Source organism: Patella vulgata, chromosome 9 (assembly GCF_932274485.2).
Source record: "Patella vulgata chromosome 9, xgPatVulg1.2, whole genome shotgun sequence".
In the NCBI taxonomy this organism is placed as follows: Eukaryota; Metazoa; Mollusca; class Gastropoda; family Patellidae; genus Patella; species Patella vulgata.
This window is the reverse complement of record NC_065887.2, coordinates 7,446,467-7,469,276: the sequence shown is the minus strand read 5'-3', so window position 1 is coordinate 7,469,276 and position 22,810 is coordinate 7,446,467. Positions and strand designations below refer to the sequence as shown.

At 37.9% G+C, this 22,810-nt stretch overlaps 1 long non-coding RNA gene across 1 annotated transcript; it reads right to left on the bottom strand.

The window, feature by feature from the left end:
- Positions 1 to 2,054: 2,054 nt before the first annotated feature.
- On the bottom strand, positions 2,055 to 16,278 carry LOC126831706 (uncharacterized). Its single transcript, XR_008789354.1, has 3 exons — positions 16,168 to 16,278; positions 5,399 to 5,590; positions 2,055 to 2,210 (listed from the first exon to the last, which is right to left on the bottom strand). It is a non-coding gene; the product is annotated as an uncharacterized LOC126831706 (long non-coding RNA).
- Between the last annotated feature and the right edge of the window lie 6,532 nt (positions 16,279 to 22,810).

Genomic DNA, 22,810 nt, shown 5'->3' with positions numbered 1-22,810 from the left:
CATCTGCAAGGAACCAGACATACAGGTTTTTTTAAAACATTGAGGTATATTATATCGTGTATGTGTGTGGGATGGGGTTAGTTTATTTAATAAACTATTTACAGTGAAATGTCGAACGGATATTTATTAAGATATGGGGGTGGATCAATTTGAGTCTGTTGAAAGACAGATATGGTAGGGCATTATGCAAGAGCTAAATGTGAATATTACCTAGGGTGACCCACCATAAATAAATATCTCCATATATCTCCATATATCTCGACAATTACGCCACAATATTTATATATATGCCAAGCCTCAAATCAGTTTCACACAATTATAGTCACTAAATAAACGATCATGTTGTACTTAATAAGCTATGACCATTAATCATCTATAAATAATAGACTGAAAACTGGTTCCAAGTGTCGTCCATAACATCCAGACACTTTTGAGTAAAAGATAGGTTACGTGCCCTTGTTTTGAAATTAGTCTCGCTTAACCAGTCTATTGACCATTCTACGTCTGATTGACAGGTCGGGATAATCAAGACTACTTTTTTACGAAACATAACAGAAAGCTAGAACAAGAAATTGAATTTAGAAATGAGCACGTTAGGTAGCTCAACAATCGTTTTAAGAACCTTGTAAAAGTAAAATGAAACTACTGCTAGTATCATGTTCCTGTCTAACCCGAGTGATTCAGAGATATTATTTGTACTAAACCAAAAGATGCCGCTCTTAACGGTACAGTTAATGATAAAGCGATTTAAAAAATGAAACGAACGTAATTTCTAAATCTGCTGTAATAACCAAGAAGCTTAATTTCACTGCTATTCAAAATCGTCAACAATAAATTTTTTACGGCTGTAATAGTTGATAGATTTGTAGACAATTGCACGTGCCATGGCTATTTATAGTATCATACTGTCAGAAAGTTGGTCTCGGCACGGCGAATGTGTACGCTTCAGTGGTAGTCTCGAACTATCAGCGGTGGACTTTATTTCTGTAGAGTACATGGGCCACCCTATATTACCTTGCGGTTGTCTGTCTTCAATGGCTTTATAGTTGGCTTAAAGCTTGGTTGGATGAGACAAAGCCCGCAATAGTATGGCCGACGATAGCCGAAGTGGGTCTGACACCGCGTCTATTATTATGAACTGTCGGTGTTGTTTCCAATCATGGCTATTTCTTGACAAAATTATAAACATTCAGTACTTCGACCAGAATAAAGCAATAAGACTTAAATTTTCATTACGTTTATTTCCATTATTCATGTTTGAATTTTATAGCAAGCTCTTTCTCTAAATCTCGCCTAATGTGTCTTCAACAAATGCTCAAAATTGATAAAATGTAACCTATGCCTTGCTACTGAAGTTAAGTTAAAAATAGTATAGTTACCTGATATTTCATCTGAAATTAGAAACAAAAATTCTTGACAATAGGAGTAGAAATAATTATAAGCAAAGGCAGACTTTAACAATTTCCGGGATTTGACCAATTCGAATATCTTATTTTAACATTCTTCGTTCACAAGTGTTAATGCAGAATGATCCATCTGAATCACCGTGTTAACTAAAGTACCCCGTCAAAGTACCGTGTTCTATGATACATTCCCTTAAGTTCTATGATAGTCAAACATAATTATATAAACACATATAGGTTGTCAAATCACTATTATACAATCATGGGTTTCATTCTAGCACTTAAAAGCATTCACATAACTATTTGAAATATTGTCTACTCCCCCACGTTGCTTGCGCATTGTATCATTTGTCACTGGCAAAATAAGTCTACATAATGGGAGCAGGGATTTGTCTCGATTGTTCAAATCTACAGTTAAACAGATAAGGATATCGATGCCAGGTTGACCGAGCTAACATCACCTCACTTGTTCTGTGGACACCGTGGCACTTACAATGTCAACGTTTTACTTTCAGCAAAAAATGGGTATATTTACCCATTTCTCAACTGACACTAGCGAATTATATAGTTAATAGAATTGTTCTTTGTTCTTTCGTGTTTCGAAAGATATGATCACGTGACTTTACGAGTAAAGAAGATACATACCAGCACAGTAAGATGAATACCCTGAAGTGGATCGTTTTAAATTATACACCATAAAATTATTACAGCGTTTAGTTTCTAACTGGAAAGTTTTGAAACAAGAGTTACTTCGAGGTGATTGCACACAAAATGTACGTTTCTCCAGAACATCTATAGGATCATCCCCTGATGTAGAATATACAATCGTTATACAATTAATAGTATCGATGGTCATGTCTGGTAATACAAGAAGACGTGCATATCATTACAATCAGACCGATATAGAATATGCAATCATTAGTATCGGTAGATACAATAATATCGATAGTACAAACAGCTTTGCCTAAACAGTAGCTTATCTGAAATGAAAACTTATATAGAGTTAACATGCTTTCCTCGACAAAGAATATATCCCTGTAATATATGCCTGTGCTTCAATAAGGTTAAAGGACAATATTGGTGTCGGTCATTATCACATATGTGATAGAACTGGTTCAACACGTTCCAAATATAATTTTAACACAGAGATCATTGCTACGATAGATGCGTAATGAAGATTTAAAAAAAACAACGGAAGTGACGAAAGGAATACACGGATTATCCTTCTATACTCCGCCAAATTAAAAACTTGACACTGATGAATTTCAACAATTTTTTTTTTCTGTTAAGTCAAATAAATTTTAAAGTGTTTGTAACGATAGTAAGTAATAAGAAGCCTTTAATTTCATAAAATTGTAAAGTCACGTGGATCACGTGACTTTTGAGCATATAAAGATGAAAAACCTGAAAAACACGTGCAAACACAAACTCGTATGTCAATCGATGCAAGTTTGCTTAAACTGAACACGCACACGAAACTTAGACTGTAAAAACAAATTAAAATTGTTATTTTCATCTTTGTTAGAAAATGCCGCACCTTTCAAATGTAGAACGTCTACGTGCTATAGGTAGGCTCTATGCTGGTCAGTCTGTGGTCACTGTTGCAAGAGCCTTTAATTGTTCACGCCAGACAATAATTAATCTTAGAATGAGAGTGCTTCAAACTGGGACTATTGCCGACCGCCCGAGGGCGGGAGCGCCGCGTGTGACGTCATTCCAGGAAGATCAAGCAATACGATTACGTCATCTTAGAAACAGATTTGTCACTGCAACCTCCACAAGTAGAGAGATGTTTGGTGGAAGGGTAACTGCACAAACTGTTCGAAATCGCTTGCAGGCTGCTGGTCTTCGAGCTCGGAGGCCCTATAATGGACCAATATTGACACCTCTTCATCGCCGTAACCGACTTGTGTGGGCTACAAGACACATAAGATTTACTCAAAGACAGTGGAATTCGGTTGTCTTTAGTGACGAATCTCGATTCACTTTGAGATTTGCCGATGGCAGGGTCCGAGTGTACCGCAGACGAGGTGAACGTCAGCAAGTGAATCCACCACTGACGTTGCAGGACCTTCAACATGCTCTTGCTGAGCAGTGGCGACGTCTTCCTTGGGTAGTGTTTACTAATGTTCTGAGATCCATGAGAAGACGTTGTGTGGCAGTACGAGACGCTAGAGGAGGCCACAACCGTTACTAAACACTTTATTCCGATTGTTCTCCAAGCCTCTGAATTTCATTTTGGGGGGTACTGTGACATCACGAACGTTATCAATGTCAAGGACTTTCGGCGAGACGTATTCTTGCTTTCTGTTGATGTCAAGGTCGTCTGTGCAGAACATAACACTAAAAAAGTTGCCTTAAACCAAATATTAAAAATCGAGTCCCAAAAATCCCGAGTGGCAAGTTTTTAATTTGGCTGAGTATATATAACCGTCTGAAGTGATGAGTGATAACAGATACACGAGCGAATTTCTGCTCACTAATAATTCCGTGTTTAACCAGTTTTATCACATGTGATAATGACTGACACCAATATTGTATTTTAATCCTCTCAGAGTGCTAATGTTTCACACAAAACATCTGTTAAAGGGACAACACGCTTGAACCATTCCGTTAAAAACACCGCTCCCTCTATCGCTTTAACGAAGTTTTCGGAAAATGGGGTAACTCAGGAAAGGAAGGTCACGGAATCGTGAATGATTATATTATGGTCATAGCCTATATTATGTTCACAAGGTGTTTGACAAAGGGGGTATTACTCTCATGAACCAAATGCTTTGTTAAAAAAAACTGTAGGTAGCCTCTATCGCGTTCATATAATTTTCGCCAAAAGCGCTTAAATCTGGAACAGAAAGGGTTCATGCTCATGTGACCACAATGCCTTCACACCCGATTTGAATAGAATATGTGACACGGAAGAAAACGGAATAACGATAGAATTAGTCCTTTCGTGATCCCAATTGGCTCATCTACAAATTTGAAAAGAATCCGTTTTTGGCCAAGGGGGGTGGGGAGAGAAGACAATGCTTCTCACTAAAAATGAAAAGAATCCGTGTGTACAAGGTTTTAGGCAAAGGGAGGGTTTAACTCTGGGATGGAATATATCTTCTCGTGATCCCAATGCTTCACAATAAAAACGGCAAGCTCTATGGCGTTCTCGTAGTGGTCGGCAAAGAGAGAGAGAAATGGGGTTTAACGTCCACTCGACACAAACTAGGTCATTTCGGGACTAACGTATGGTTTAATTTTATTTCAATAATTCGCATGCGCGTAGGGGTTTTTAGCAGTGGGGGGAAACCTGAAGACCCGGAGAAAACCCCCGAGGTTGGACAGGCGACCCTACAACCGGGGATTCGAAACCACGCCAGTCGACTCAATGATAGACTTTATGATACAGCGCGCGCACGCTAACCATTCAGCCATCCAACCAAAGAGGTATCGAAAGTTGTAGAACGCTAATCTGTTAAAAACTGTAGCCTATATCGCGTTCACAAAGGTTTCTGCAAGTGAGGAAAACTCTGGATCGGAAAGTCGATCGAGTTCATCCGCTTACCGCCCATGTCTCTCAAAACATTCGTTAAAAATTACAGCTTCTATCTATCGAATTCACAAGGCTTTCGCAGAAAGGGGGGGGGGGGTATAACTCTAGTCCGAAAACATCACGTTCAGAAGCATGGGTGGCGACATAGTACGCCCACAATGTAAACAAACTAAATGAATAAACGTTATATCACAAAACACATGGTTTTGTAGAAAGACACTCATACTAATATCGATATTCTATTTGGTAGATAAATAGAATAAAAATTCATAGTCAACTACTATATTGTTATCATACATAGAATAAATACTGATATTAATATAAGATACCATATCTGTACTTATACAAAATCTTGTAGATAGATAGAATAAACATATAGATATTAAAATAAGATAATCTACCTTATATATAAATAGAACAACATTAATATTAAAATATTAAATTGATATCCTACCTTGTAGATAAATAGGATAAACAGTACCACAGTGATTTATACCAGGTGGTGAATTAGGAATTTTAAAATTACGTTGTCCGTACCATCCTTCTGTGATAAATCTGTCAGATAGTGGTGTGGTTGTAAGGTTTCTTACATTCGTGGATGATCTTTGCGTGAGATTGGTAAACGCCCTAGGGCTGGTACATGGATCTATTTTCATTATAAGCAAATAAATCATTACAAGACAATACAGTCTATGTCTATTCTGTGTTAATGTCATAGTTTATGAACAATATGAAGATTTCGGGGCCCGGTTCCTAGAAAATTCTTAAAGTAAGCACAAGTCATGCTTCGCTTTTGCTTACTTAAGAAACTTTATAAAATATAAAGCACGAGTCTAAGCATATTGTGACTAGTAAACTGAGATGCTCTCTAACGTCATAAAAACAATTTTGGTGTGCGAATTACGTCATAAATTGGTCGGCTGCAAAGCCCTGTATAGGGCGTACTCCTCGCAATGTTTCGTTTGATTAGAGCTAATCCCACTACTCACTGTTGTAAAGAAGGAAAATTCTTGATCTAAATTATGACTGGTCAATAGTCCAATTAACAACCAATAGCTAACTGCGTAACAATACTAAACAGAGCCCCAAATTGGACCGAATATATTATGTCCAATTAACCAGTGCATAACAGAATATTGCAGAAAAACTAATGGTGTGACAAACGAGGCAATCAGCATGGATACGATGTATACAATACTGTTTTGAGTCGAACAACGCTTTCACCGTTTTTAATACCTTAAATCACTCTCCAAAGTTTTAGGGAAGGCCCCTGATTAAAAGAAGGGCTGTCATGTTGCTGTGCTTGGGATAGATTTGATTGAACGGGAAGAATAGACACATTCCCTCAAAAGCGCAAGTATCAGAAGCTAATTCAGCAATGGCCAGTGAGGGATTTCTCGGACCATTGCTTCAGGAATATATGTATAGGGAAAGTTACGACAGCTCATTCACAGGCGCCATTTTCGGTCCCAACTATGACGCCATAAAAACTATGACGTCATGGCGTCATATAGCTTTACTTAACAAAGCTATACTTTACTTATAACGTTTTCCGGGTCCCAAACAAATTGCAAAAGAAACCAATGCAGTTTGGTTCATGGATAGATATGTCAGACAAAATTATACTCAAAATCGGCCAAGGCAAAATGACATGATTAACAGAATTTAATTTGGCGTGCTTCAAGAATTATCGGAGAGCTATATCTCGTACTAAGTGTCTTTCAATGGTGGGAGGATAAATATTTTCTTTTTAAATTCCTCAAACACAGAGTGATTATCCCAGCGAAATGTGTCGAAAAATCGAATTTGACAAACATCAATTTAAAAAAATGTATTTTGCATGTGGTGGCGGGCATTTCTTTCAAAATGACTTCAAATTTGGTAATATAATACCATTAAGAAAATAAATAAAATGAAAAAGAAAATAACATTAATTTGGTAATAAAAGAGCAGCGATAATCTCAAAAATTTAATTTCGAGAATTCTTGATGGTAGAAATTCAAAATGGCCGGCAAAATGAAATCGAAAATGGTGGAATTTTAATTAATCGTCATTTCTTTCCGTTGGGTATGACTTGTAATATGTGGTATCTTAATCCCGAACGCGCTTCAAACATCTAGATGCAATAGACTTGGTGTAGAAACTTCTAGGTAAATAGAAATGTTGGCAATGAAGATTCAATCATAGTTTTTAGTTACACACTGTTAACCACCCATGTTAACGACCCATAAATATTTTAATATACTTTATTCAGCTCGACGCAAGACTTAAAATGAATAGATGCAGTTCGTTTAACTTGAATGTAGATCCATGTTGCATACATAGGATCTTTCGGTTGAGTCATATCATAAAAGTATCTTATCTCATAGTTTTACGTATTTGTCAACATTAAGGTGTACTTGTTCTATCATTGCATTTAGTCTATGAATTTTCTTGTTTCACTTGACTAAACAAAACATTTTGTAGGAATGTAGGCTTTTATAAATTGAACAAAAAGCTGAGAAATGTTGAGATGTGTGGTACATGCTCGAGGTAATTTGTAACAAATCTCTGACACGATATACACTGTATGTTTGATACTAGTTGAACATGATTATTTCATTGGAAATCCTAAACCAACTGCGCCTGCTTCACTGGGCACCTTCAATGTCTGTCTACCCGTGGAATAACATGTACATTATATGTTAAATATGTGCGGTTTATATACTCTTCAAAAGAAACAATATTAAAAATGCGGAAATGCACTGTTGTTTGTATTAGAGTTAACCAGTGTATGTTAATAACCCAATTGCCTACACATGAACATAAACAGTTAAATATGGGCGGCTTTTCTGACGGCACAACTTCACTCGCAAATAGATACACTGTCAAAAGTGAAAATGGACGTTTTTGAATTTTGTCTTAATAATGAGTAATTGTTCCACCAATTCTCGGACATTCAGCAACTCATCCTGACATGCTCCTAATCAACCGCCCAATCACGATATGGGGCAGTCTGACCCACTCCTCTTGCAGTGCCAATGCCAATTCTTGCAGTGTTGTCGATTTAAGTTGACCTCGATGAACACGTCTCCCGATCAAATAAAACGTAACACACTAAAGCAAAGATACGCTAAACTGTACAGCTTCTGCAAGACTGACAGATAAGCAATCTTGGATTGGATAAACCAGCAAGCGTCAGTTTTCATCAACCCTTCCTCGAGGTGTCAAATTTGACAATGAACCCCTCCCACGTGTATGGCACTATTGCGTGTCGATAAGTTGGGTCGATAAGTTCTTCATCTGTGAACATACTCTCAAAGCATAAGTGTCCATGACTATTTATCATATCACAACCCTACTATTTGAAGAGTATATATTAGATTGATATCATTATTTACACATGGGCGGGGAGTGATAACGTCTCACCCCAAATAAATTGAAAAAGAAACAAGGAAGTTTTGGAGAGCTATATCTCGTATCACATGTCACTGATGAAACATATGCCCGAAACACATGTCACGCAAGACACTTTTTATTTAAATTACACTGATTTTACACTGATTTTAAATGTTTTATCCATTAGTCAATTTAAAGAAATTTCTATTTGCGAAAAATTGATGATACAATTAATGATCGATGACCGAAAACTGACACACAATCCGGAATGGCTCCAGACCAAAATTGCATTGAATTTAAGAGCTTTATTTTGCCGGCTAGAAGGCAAAATAATTTTATCCCCCAAATTACTATTTAAATTTTCATTTTTCACTTTACCCGCCTTCACAAAAAATCTGATTTTTAAAAGCGTATGCAAGTTAAATATATTTCATAGCGCTTTTATCTGGTGTATCTTTTATTTCATTTTCTTAGGAATTAGACTTTATTATTATAACAATCATGTGCGCTTTTTGTTGAATAATAATAATAGTTTGTTCAGCTATACTTTTCGTTTAAAAAATATATGTTTTATCTCTTTTTGCGGAATACTATGACATATCTATCTACATCGCTGTGGGGGGCAGCTAAATTCGACACGACAGTATGATAGGACATGAATAGATAGTGAGTAGGTACAAAAACTTGGGACACAAGATGGCGTCTTTGTACGCTTGACGTCATATTTTCACGACGTCATATGAAATTTCTGGCTTCACATTAAATGTCACAACTTTCTCTATATACGGGTTATAGAGTTATAAATAGATCAAAGACATTAACTTCCCGGCAAATAGTCGATTTAGATGCATTTGACATGTCACCCATACACATATAACCAGCGGCTGCCAGTCAGGATACGCCCACATTTTCGAGAGATGGATAGAGAACAAGCTAACAAGAAAGTGATTTTTCCTACTATCAAGGGCCATAATTCAGGAAACTACAATTCAATATGCGCGAATATCGACAGGACTGAGATCTTTGGGTTATAAACTTACATTTCAAGTTTCAACAAAATCGGATAAAAATTGTGACCAATAGAGTGTCCACAACCTTGATATACCATATTTTTACGCTATTTGAGAACGAAGGGCGGCCATTTTGTCTGTCAGTATTGGGCCGATTTTCACAAAATTCGAACTCAGCCATCCTTAGGGTGTAACGGTGATACAATAATACGATTTTTTTTAAATCGGATAAAAATTATGACCTCTATAGGGTTCACAAGCTAAAGACGCGATTTTTCGTACAAACAGGGGTCATAATTCAGGAAGTTACGGTCCGATATGCGCGAATATCGAAAGAAACCGGAATCTTTGGGTTATAAACTTACATTTCAAGTTTCAACAAAATCAGATAAAAATTGTGACCTCTATAGGGTCCACAAGCTAAAAACGTGATTTTTCGTACAAACAGGGGCCATAATCCATGAAGTTTCGATCCGATACATGCCAATATCGATAGCAGCCGAGATCTTTGCGAGATAAACCTATATTTGAAGTTTCGTCAAAATCGGTTAAGACTTGTGACCTGTAGAGTGTCCACAAACGAATTGTGGACGGACGGCCTCCGGGCGTCCGGTCGGACAGGGACGACGGCATAATAGGTCCACATGAAAATGTGGACGTATAAAAACGCAAGCACATGCAAACAGACGGAATAATTGTGAAATAAAATGGTTTCAGGGTAGAAGCCCAATTTTCTATAGCACTCTTCTCGAGAATATTTTTCTAAAGGATTTTCCGTCTTTCAATTGTCTCTTTGGTATCAAAAGATGTAGGAAATGCCCTCGAGAATAACTCTACGGTCAGCCATCTTGTTTGTAGCTGAAACAGGCTTGAGGTTGGTAAGCAAGGCCTATACCTTTCATGTGCTTAGATTGACAATGTTTAAGAACGAAGCTGTCCTTAAGTTTTTTCTTGGAACACATAATAACGTGATTGTGCTTACACTGAATCTGCTTAAAATCTAAGCACAAGAACGTCCTTAAGAATTTTCTGGGAACAGAAAATAAAGTAAGTTTACAGAAAATGTAACATCTACTTAAAATCTACGCAAAAGAACGTGCTTAAGAATTTCTAAGAATCGGGCCCTGGCATATTGTAATGAATCGTAGGGTAATCGTAGGGTTTGCTGTTTGCGTCGTCTTCGAGTTCGGACCAACAATTAAAATTCCGGTCAATAAGAACACTAGTTTACATTTTTAAGAAATGAAATGAAATGGGGTTTAACATCCTACTCCTAATCTGGGCTAATGAAGACGGTCATACGTCATATAGTGTGCTACGAGGGAAATTTTGCCCGGGCAGCGGCTCTACGGCCTACTCTTATATCGAATTCCAACTGCCATGAGATCTTTTACGTGCACGCCAATGTGTACACGGGACCTAATTTTTCCATCCCATCAGAACGACTAGACAGCTGTCCTTGCCAGGTCCTCCATCCTGCATCACTGACAAGGGGAAACCACGCCGGAAAATCTGAATGAACTTTCTCGGCCAATGCAGGGATCGAACACCCGACCTTCAGACTAGCGAGCCAGCATCTTACCCACTTAGCCACGTGATCCATACTTGTTATGGTGTTCACTTAAGTACAAATGTAAGCAAATGTAGCCATCTCCCCGGGGTTAACTTTTACACAACACTCTTTCTAGAACAACCGAAACCGCTTCTCGCGCATCTAAGTGTTTTATTGTACTGTATGTGTTACCAGTAAAAACTCGTCAGCGAATTCCAGACCCGAATTTTTTGTTTTATTAATAAAAAGTAGTGTTGTGGACAACGAATGATGTTCTTTCTGGAGCACCCAAATGCCATTTGTGGTGTTTACTCGATCATAAACTTGTTGCGAATTGTGTTATAAATGCAATGAATATAAATGGAATTGGGTTTAACTTCCTACTGTTCTGCACCGTCCAAGTTAATGAAGAGGCACGACGGTAAAGCCTAATTTCAATGGTTCTTTTAGGTGCAGGCCAATTTGTACACGGGACCTCGGGTTTACGTCCCATGTGTTGTCCCTCAAATCAGACCCCCAATCCTTCACCACTGATGAGGGGGAACCAGGATCAAACGCGGGACGTCCTGCCACCGCGTCTTCCTTAATAATTGAAAGGGCCATTTCCAATTCAATGGCATATAAAACAAAACGAAAATAAAACCCTACATAATAATTTGTAACGCACCCAAAAATCTAGATATGCGTATTTTGTTGTACTCTTCTACATATATTTCATTTAGGCATATATTGGGAACAAAACAAATTTGACATCACATTGATTCAGCTTTAATTTTAATTATTCATTTTCTCCTTTTCGAAATTATGGGTCGAGTTTTATCCAAAGACATGTGTTATCAAATTTAAGGGCATATTTTTTATTAATGAATTCAAACTGACAGGCCGTTTTGTCCTGTTCGTTTTCTTTCTAGGGGTAACTCGATAACACGGCATCGCTCATCATAAAATAATTTAAGAAATGTTTCCATTGATAGAATTCTATTTGTATTACTGTAAAATAAAGTCGTATTCCGTAAAATACATTTCAACTGTGATCAACTTTTCCATTTATATTAATCAGATTGATTTTGTTTAAACTAAAATGGAATTTCAAAAAGGTGTTAACATCAATCATCGTATTTTAACAATCGCAAGGAGTGTTGGTGTGTTTGTGTGTTGTTTAGTTGAATTATATCTCAACTCAAAAGAGGAGAATCCCCCAAAATTGACTTATAAATGACATAAATTACAAGACAGTCACATAAAGCATGAAAATACGCCCACGCAGAAACCGTGTCTCAACTTTCAACTGCAGCTTATCGGAATTGTTGAGCAAGTCTCATAATGGTTACTTGTGATAGGGCTCATCCTCTCATGACCCCAATGCTTCTCGCCAAATTGGAAATAAATCCTTTAAGAACTGTAGCCTCTATCGACGTCACCAGAAGTTTGACAAAATGGGACAGCTTCGGAATGGTAAGTCGCAGAACATGGACTATTATTACTACTGTTCATTTCGAAATGTTCCGGTGGAGGCCACCCGGACCCCGTGATGTTGGTCGCTTAGCACCCCCTCCCTCCCCCTAATGGTCTCTGGAACCACCGTTGTGCTTCACGCTAAATTTTAAAAGAACCGTAAGAAAACTTTATCCTTTATCGCGTTCACTGTGGTTTCAGGAAAGGGACATAACTCTTGTGCGAAAGGTCACAGGACGTTGATTGTCGACAGGGTTCGTCATCTCATGGACATGATGCTTCACACCAGAAGTGATTGTTAATAACTGTATTTTATATCGTGTCCACAAGCCAATTGTTGAAGGACCAACAGACACAATATGCCTGCACTAAAAAATGGGAGGGGGCACGGGTGGGGGTAAATGGTTCATCTTCACACCAAAATTTGAAAAATATCCAGAAAAAATGGACACTTATTACGCCACGGCCAAATATTTGGACACTGGTAAAAGTGAATTATAAATGAAAATCAAGTAACTACCAAGGTAGAGAAATCGCTAGTAATAATACAAGTGATACAAGAGACGATAATTTTCAGATTTATAAAACGACAAATACAGGCAAACCCAATAACACTGAAGAAAAGGGTAAACAAACCACAAGCAAAACAACAAATATGGCGACCCCATACATCACCGAATAACTCCAATATCATACCATTCGGGGACAATTCACTAGATGTTAATATTCTTGAAACATCAAGATATATGTGTACCTGTTCCTGTTACAAACAGTATGTGGTTATCAAATGTAGAGATTTAAGAAATGTTGGACATAATTAGAATGAATGTATTGAAACGCAAATATATAAGGAAGAAAGTGACAGTAATTCTGAGTGAAAAAAACAAAAACAGAAGAATCAGAGAGTTAGATCAACAGCAAAAACTTATAAAAACAAAACACAATACACAGACCACAGGAAGAAGAAACAGTCTGAGGAAAATGGTGACAATTTCTCAACAAAGTGATGTAACTGTTTATAATAACAAAACAGAAATATGCGAAGTCTAAATCAAGTCATACAGCTCCCACACCCCAAATAAGGACGATCAGAAAAAATATAATAAATGACTTTTATAAGCTACTAGCAGGATACCCGGCTTCGCTCGGGGGTCATAATCCCGAAACCGAAAGTGGTAGACTAACGCTACCTGGTCTATGTTACTCCGGTTTCGGAGTTATGACCCCCGAGCGAAGTCTGTCTGTTCGGGGTTGGCGGCTACACTAGGTCTGCCCCGAGTCTGAAATTTGGGGTATAGGGGTAGCTCGGACCGGGGAGTAATATAGGCCAGGTGGCGTTAGTCTACCACTTCCGGTTTCGGAGTTATGACCCCCGAGCGAAGCCGGTCTGTTCGGGGTTGGCGGCAATACTAGGTCTGCCCCGAGTCTGAAATTTAGGGTATAGGGGTAGCTCGGACCAGGGAGTAACATAGGTTAGGTGGCGTTAGTCTACCACTTCCGGTTTCGGAGTTATGACCCCCGAGCGAAGTCTGTCTGTTCGGGGTTGGCGGCTACATCTGCCCCGACTCTGAAATTTGGGGTATAGGGGAAGCTCGGACCGGGAAGTGACATAGGCCAGCTTGCGTTAGTCTACCACTTCCGGTTTCGGAGTTATGACCCCCGAGCGAAGCCGGTCTGTTCGGGGTTGGCGGCTAAAACAAGGTCTGCAGACAGACAGACAGACAGACAAACGACAGTCACAAATATATATATAGATTTATACTATTTAAATAAACTTTTTGTAAAATTATTTTTGAGGACAATAGATATAGCTTTGACAGCTTTTTCAAAATTATTTTAAGCTATCGGCTATACATTATGTTTGGTTTGCTATTGTAAGAATACGTGTATTTATTTTGCAAAAAGGTTTAGAAACAGCTCAGAGAATAATCAAAAGCTCGAAATGCGATGGAGGGATGACACGCTTCACCGGAGCCCCATTACCTTTTAACCGACGCCACTACCCGTACTAATAAACAGTTTAACATGTTCCTGTATGGTCATGACATACGTGTTAAAACATGGACACGAGATAACTATTTATCAAGACTAATGCGAAATCTGCTAATTCTCGGCAATGGTTAAAGTTAAAAATTAGTTTGTCATATCTACCTCATGGTATATCTACATGTTAGGTAAAGGATGTTAGTATGATTCCATTTTCAAGTTTTTTTTCATAATCACTATAGTTAAATGTGTTCTGAGCAAAACATCGTAAAACGTTACAATTGCCCATTTCTCGGGAGTGGCTTAAGTTTTAAACTATCTTTTGATATGTTCGCATTGCTTCCGGTGATTGGATAAGTGGAATAACAAATATTTAAATAAGTAAAGACACGTGTCCATTTGAAGTAAAATTTGCTTTAATAAACGTTGTAAAATACAATGTGTGTCAATATGATGCCATTTACGATGACCAATATAATACAACAATATTTGTATTCATTTATGGGAATAAAAAATTGAAAAGTGACTCCCCAAACATTACCCTTTTCTCTGAAATGGCAAACATCAAAAACGATTTATGGATTTTCATTTGATCTTATATCTCCGCGTTACGTAATTATGAAAGTTTACAATAAAAATATTAACAGATGAAAAATGTATATGCTGTTGAAAATGGTATATTTTAGCCTTTAAATCAAAAGTGCGGGAAACAAAATATTAAAAATCGGCTTTGACCGCCTCTGCTCATTTACAATGACTATATTGAGACAAGGTAATATTTTATATCAATAATAATATATATGCAGTAAACTGTGTCAATCGGATAAGTATTACTCAGTTTATAGGAGCCACGGTTGCTACGTGAGTAAGACGCTGGCTCGCTCGCCTGGAGGTCGCGGGTACGCTCCAAGTGTTGGCCGAGAAGGTTCATCAGGATTTTCCGGCGTTTTTTCCTCTGTCAGTGATGCAGGGGGGGGGGGGGCTGACAGGGACAGCTGATGCGAAAAATCGAGGTCCCGTGTACACATTGGCGTACACGTAAAAGATCCCTTGGCAGATGAAATTTGATATGAGTAGGCCGTAGCGCCGCTATTCGGGGAATATTTCCCTAATAGAACACTGTTTGGTGTGTGTCCGTCTTCATTAGCCCAGTCGGGGTAGAACAGTAGAAGGTTAAACCTCATTTAATTTCATTTAATCAGTTTATACGCTAAAACATGTAGCTCCATAGGGAGATAATTGCGATAAATATTATATATATATATATATATATATATATATATATATATTAAAAGAAAATTATAGAAAAGTCAAATTTCCAGAACTTTTGCTCTCAAAAACAGACCGATCCAATGAACAATTCCTACGAAATCAGAAAAAAGAAAAAAAAATATTAATCCGAACAACAACAATAGTGTTTCACACAAGCTTCACATCGTGAAACCCTAATATACGGTTTCTGATAGGGGGCATGAACAATAATTTTCATCTAATTTTTTTTTTAATACCCATGCCAATTTTAATGTTTTTGTCATTTTCATCCAAGTCGATTATAATTTTTACCCAGATGTTTTTTTTTTAATATATTAAATTGTTTTTCTTAATTTTCACTTCAGTCAATTTAGTTCTGTTTTCGATAATTTTCATGTGATCAGACATTTTCTGATTAAAAGTAATTGTAATTTAATGACCCTCTTATGCATGATGGGGGTTGGTTTCGCCTGCCTAACCTAGTGTTTTTTCTACGCAGACTCCTGTTTCCCCAACTGCTTAAAAAAATCCTGCACACGAGCGAAGTATTAAAAATAAAGAAATACCTAATGAAATTGTAAATTAACTCACCCAGTGCACGTCCTAGCCTTACCACCGCTACCATAAGTAGAAATACCGCAAGCTGCTTGTTCATGTTTGCGATAGACAGAAAGCAGGCCGCACATGAGGACCATGTGCTGCTATATGCATAGTTGATTCCCGGGGACCTTTATATAACACGAGCTCAGACTGATTTTTTTCCTGCCAATCAAACAGCTTTTGAATTTTTTACTGATTTGTGTCGTGCGCAAAAACATTATATGCAGCATAGAAAGCACATACGTCAAAATTAATGGCAACGAGATAATCTTATTCAGCGCAGTCAACAAGTAAGTTGGAGCTCTGACCCAAAAAAAACCAAAACATTTTTATAAAAGCGTTAACGAGCCATGCAAAATCACCTTGGAAAATTGGCAAGGTCACTTCATAATCTTAAATTTCAGTTCTGTTTCGTCACTTTATTGGACAAGATTATGATATTAAGGCGTAACAAAGCTGCATGAATAAACATAAATCCGGGTTGCAGTTATTTATAGTTTTTGGTGTGTTTTTTTATTTTTTTATTTTTTTGGATTGGGGTATTTCTTTTTTATCCTGCGTACCACTAGCGTATTAGCAAACAGTTACATGGTTAAAACATAAATACCCGCATGTTGATACCTTTCGAACACTATATTGTTATTAATCGCTATCCCGCACGATTCTTAGTCGACATAACATAAATTAAAAAATTTGGCAGGCTATTTTCTATATCTGATTTGAAACACCCTTTCATGAAAACAGTAATTGCCACACTCAACAAGCGGATGACATGCAGGATACACCATCATTTTGCCCACAGTGTATTAACAAAATATACATGAGATAACGAGTATGTTGTAAAATGTAGCCATCGTAATATATATCTGGAGATTTGTTTGTTCCTTAATAAAAGTATATTTCCTACATAATTCAATGTGAATTAACAACTCGGACCGTATAAAACAAGAAGTTTAGTTGTGATGCGTATCACAATAGAACACATTCAACATGTTTTGAGCGCTAACACATTTGTAGTTTCGGGGTGGGGGTGGGGCTACGATCTTCATACATATTTCACATTTTGCGTTAAAGGAGGGGGCTAACAACTCGAGAATGAAACGTCTGGTTCGTACCAAGATCGAACTTTAGCGTACCACAATCGAACACATTCAACATTTGTAACTTCGGGGAAGGTGTGGGGTTACAATCTTCATATATATTTCACATTTTGCGTTGAAAGTAGGGGGCTAACAACTCGAGAATTGAAGGTCTGGTGCGTACCAAGATCGAACTTTAGCTCCTGAACATGTATTTTAAGATTCATTTAAATCGAACCTCTAGAGGGTCCACAGCCTTGGTATTACACTATTTTCGTAAAGGGGAGCGTCAATTTTGACAGGAAATTCGAACTCAAGCAGAGTTGACGGTTTGAGTCCTGTCTGTCAGGTTTTGGACACACTTTCTATCAATTTAGACTCATAACTGGGGATGCTTACGGGTCTATATAGTTCTTCATGATAACTGCATCTAGGTTCGGTGTTTTTAAGTAGTGGGAGTATAATATGCTACATCACGAACATCTACGAAAACGCCATCGCGTAGGGGTGCGTTGATTATTTTTACCAGAAGTGGCAGTGATCCAATGTAGTTTTATAGGACTTCTTACTTGTTGTGCCTGTTTCTTGGTGATCGTAACAAGACTACAGCATAAAATAGTTTCACAACTTTATTGCTATGCAATAATGGCTTTGCAGGTTCCTCGTTCTCAAAAATAATGGCTGCTAGGATTACTTAATGAGTTCTGATCCAACTTGCTTCTACACCCTAATTTATACCCCCTAATGTCTACAGGTCTTCAATAACCTTGACGTTAATTTCCATCCCATAATATGGAATAAACCTCTTTATTTCCCACAACTAAGATAGGAGAAGTTACCTTATTTTGGTCAACCAACCATAGGTCAATAAACAGCCAGAATTTGATGGATAATTTGACAATGATTATGATTTAACCAAAAAATATCACTGTTTTTTTATATATAACTATATATTCATGTTCATTAAATACGTGTGATTTAACTCTATAGACAGAGTGAAGTAACAATTTTGGAAAGAACCAAAGTGTTACACCAATTCACTAGATTTTGGCTTTGTCTGAATACAAAATACCCCCACCCGCTGTGCGGTAACACATTCGACAAGATTTTTGACTTAGATTAATGTCGATAGAGTGTTTTTGGTCTGTGGTGTTTTTACCACCCCCTTATCGCCTTGTGTGGTACCACATTCCACAAGATACGGACTTGCCATCTACACCCGTACAGCAATTCTAATTAATACTCAGGCTCTACTACACTTGGTTGGTAACGAAAGTAGGATGTTACACACCATTTCATTTCTATTACACTAGAGTTGCAACGAAGACTATACAGACTAGAATACAAAAATGCATCCTTGATCAAATAACAGATTTTTGTGTAGTCAAGGTTATTTGTGGGGTTTTTTAGTATAAATTACACACTTTTCATGTGCGATGAAAACATTCTAAGGTTTCATGAAGCTATATTTTGCTTTCCATTTAGAAAATGTTATTAATTGTTTACATAATCTTAATGTGGGTGATGTTACTATGTAAAGTGTAGATCAAGAGGCCTGTACAGTTTGGTGACATCAGGACATTTTATTTTTTTGATAATAAATGAAAAGAAGTGTGGTTTAAGGTACTGCTTTTCTGCAACTGGGAAGTGTAGTGTGTCACGATTGAGTTTTTGCTCGGACAGCAGTGGTGCTGACTACTCTTTGTCGAATGCCAACTACTAAGTGGTTTCTGACGTACATGTCCACGTGTTAACGACAACGCGATTTTTCACTCCATCCACTGATGATCCAAATTGAGGTTACAAGTTCGTACGCCAGTGAGTAACGGGCCATTCAAAGTGAGCACGAAGGCGACTACTTACTGTCCATTGCAACTTTCCCAGCGAATCATCGTTCTTGCTGTAAGCCGCGATAGCCACGGACATTGACAGGTGGTCTAATGAAAATCGTTCCCTCGAACTATTCCCAAAATTCGACTACGTTCGCGTTCCTCCCGGTTAGTATAAACAACTCCATTCCAGTAGCTAAATTAATCAAATGCGATCTCCGCGTTTACCATCGCATTCGCACTTAGTGCAAACGACCCTTCAGATAGTTACCCCGACCTTACAATAAACCTACCGCACACATTACTCTTTGGGAAAGTCTAAAAACTTCCAAATACCATGCTTTGACGCGGTGTATTTGGGCCTGTGACGTCTAACAATGAGACCAGTCTGCATAATATGCATGGTAAACAAGCAAACACAGCTTAAATATCTGGCCATGTCCCTTTAAACTATAATGTCGCACAAAACAATAAATCACCCACAATGAATGTCTAAACAGAGAATATGTAGATGAGCAGATCAGATATCAGTAAAAAGGACAATAGTAAGAGAAAAATATACAGTCATTGAAAATTACCTATGCGGAACCAATGTGTTATTTTTGGTAGGCAACAAAAGTACCCGGACATCCTTCTTCAATTTTTATTATCCAATAAAACTAAAACGCGTACAGTCACCATTTAAACACAGATCTACGTCTTTTTGCATCTACCTTTTACCGGGCGAACGTGGTAGAATAACCTAAATCTCAAATTTCAAATTCTGAATCACTGAAATACAAAATGAAATGAAATGCTGTTAAACATCCTATATTTCTGCTCCGACTGGGCTAAAAGATATAGTTTACTTTAAACAGTATTTAATTCATTTGAAAAGAATTGAACAACAGGCAAAGCCTATATAAGTTCTTTCCCAGGGATACAGAAAATAATAAACGATAGATATAAACATATACATAAAAATAAGATTAAATATAACAAATTGTAAAATCGAACATATATACAGTTTCATGTGGAAAGGATATATACGAAATATAGTTGATGCAATTATTTGCTATTATACAACAATATGTATTAGAGGTGTTCGAAAGATCTGTAGAGCCATTTAAAATTAGATCTAGATTAATAGTTTCTGTGAATACCTTTAATGAATTTAATAGTTCGATTCTGATAGCTGAATAAGATGAGCAAGAGAAGAAGAAGTGGAAGTTATCTTGGTCCGAAGAATTGCATTTTGGACATATTTTTGATTCTGATAGGTAGTGGTGGAAAAGATGATTATTAAGATTACTAGATGTATTTCTTAGTTGGCAGTGAATGATATTTTCTTTACGGTTTCCATAATGGAAGTAACTAGGTTTTTATGTCTAGGATACTGACTCGGGATACTGGACTTAAAAGTATTGAGAGACGGCGATAACTGCACGTGCGCAGGAAGACTAGCTATTCCATAGTTTTATTGTGTTTGGGAAAAAACTTTTTATATACTATTCAAAAAAAGTAGGGGATATTTGATTGTTAAGTGTTATTAAAGTCACCTAATGAAACTGACGAAGAAACAAATGACAAAATGAAATGAAGTTCACATTCATCGATTTATTCCAAATGATCGTTAGACTAAGTAAGGCACAGACTGACCATTATCAGGGTAAAATGATACCCGGGGTCAAACAGCAAAGTTACCACAGCATCACAACCAAGTCAGTAACGGGTAAATCCTCCTCTGTTTGCCAAACAAGCATTGATCCGACGTGGCATACTCCTAATGAGACGTCTAAGGTCATTTTAGTCCAGATTGTCCCATTCCTGTTGCAACGCAGCAGCAAGTTCTTGGACATTGGCAGGACGTTGTTGACGTTGACGTAACCTCTGTCCAAGCATGTCCCAGACATGCTCGATGGGGGAGAGGTCGGGACTCAGTGCTGGCCAAGGTAATGTGGTGATGTTCTGTTATTGGAGGTAACCTGTAACGATCCTGGCCCTGTGACATCTTGCGTTGTCATCCTGGAAGATGAAACGGCGGCCATGACGTCGTGCGAACGGCACAACATGGACTGCCAAGATGTTGTCCCGGTAGTACTGGCCTGTAACACGCCCTGCAACAACATGTAAAGCCGTTCTTCCAGCAACAGTGATGCCTCCCCACACCATAACAGAACCACCCCCAAATCGATCATGTCTGATGACGTTAACGTCTTGGAAGCGCTCGTTTCGACGACGCCACACCCTCCTACGTCTGTCCAAAAAATCAACAGTGAACCTTGACTCATCTGAAAACATCACATTGCTCCAGCGTCGATTATCCCAGTGTTGACGATCCCTACACCAACGACGTCTTGCCTGAATGTGATGATCTCTCAAACAAGGGATCACGCGAGGACGTCGGGCGCGAAGGTGACCCCTATGCAGTCGATTCCGAATCGTCTGGCCACTCACTCTCACACCAGTGTCTGTTTGAAGACGAGCGCTGATCTGATTTGCTGTGATGACACGATTTCTCAAGGCCAAGGTACGGATAAATCGATCCTGGGCTTGAGTTGTCGCCCTTGGTCGACCTGAGCGTGGTCTGTCCTGTACAGATTGTGTATCACGGTATCTGGACCATAGCCTGCTTATGACAGACTGAGAAACATTCATCGTCCGCGCCACAACCGCCTGTGTTGTGCCGATCTGTAGCATGCCAAGGGCACGTAACCTTTCATTTTGGGTAAGCCGACGCATATCAAAATTTGTTTTCTGGTCACTAAAACAATTAAACTGATGTTTCCACCCTGGAATTCAATGCCACAATGACTGTAACATTCAAAGTCAGAGTCGTGCAAATCTTGGGTTGGACCCCCATGATGATCCCAAGCATCACATGCATTCCATGCGGTAGCTATTGGTGCGTTTGGGCGTCACATGTAACTGGAAATGTTTCTTCTGTTAGGTTCTATAGTGACTTTTTTCGTAGTCATTTGCATATTTTAGTATTATGCCCCCAAAATCAAATATCCCCTACTTTTTTGGAATAGTATATAAGAAGACGTTTTACATTGTGGTATTTTCAGTTTGTGGTTTCTAAGATTGTAATAATTTGTTTCGGGTTGTATTTGCATATGAATATTGGAAAAATACTGGGGACTATAGCAATTAAGGATTTTATAAAAATAGACGAGTTTAAGTTTTTGACGGCGTTTGAACAATGGTTCCCACCCTTATTCTTCATAAACATATTTTCTGTGGGAATTTCAGCGCAGACCAGTTATGATTCGTCCTGCTTCTAGTTGGATATTCTCAAGTAATTCCGAATCTTTAATACTACAATTATCCCATATACTATCCCCATACTCCATAAGTGACGTCAATATCGTCTGAACGTAGATCTATTTAATTTAAATTTTAATTGGCGTAGTATGTTGAGTCTATTGCAAGCTTTTTTTGTGGGTTTTAGAAATATGTTCTGCCCATGTTCCGTTTAGATGAAATGTTAGTCCCAGGTGGCAATGTGAGGAAACTTTATCAATAATTTTATTTTCAAACATAAGATTAGGATGATTAGTTTTTTTGCGTGTGAATGTTAAGTTTTGGGTTTTATTTGGGTTAAATTTTATTTGCCATTTATTTGCCCACGTTGATATTAGCTTCGGATCACTATTGATTGAATTAGCAGTTTCTAATGGATTATCATTTATAATTGCAAATAAGGACGTATCGTCAGCAAATAATCGTACATTGTTATCTAGA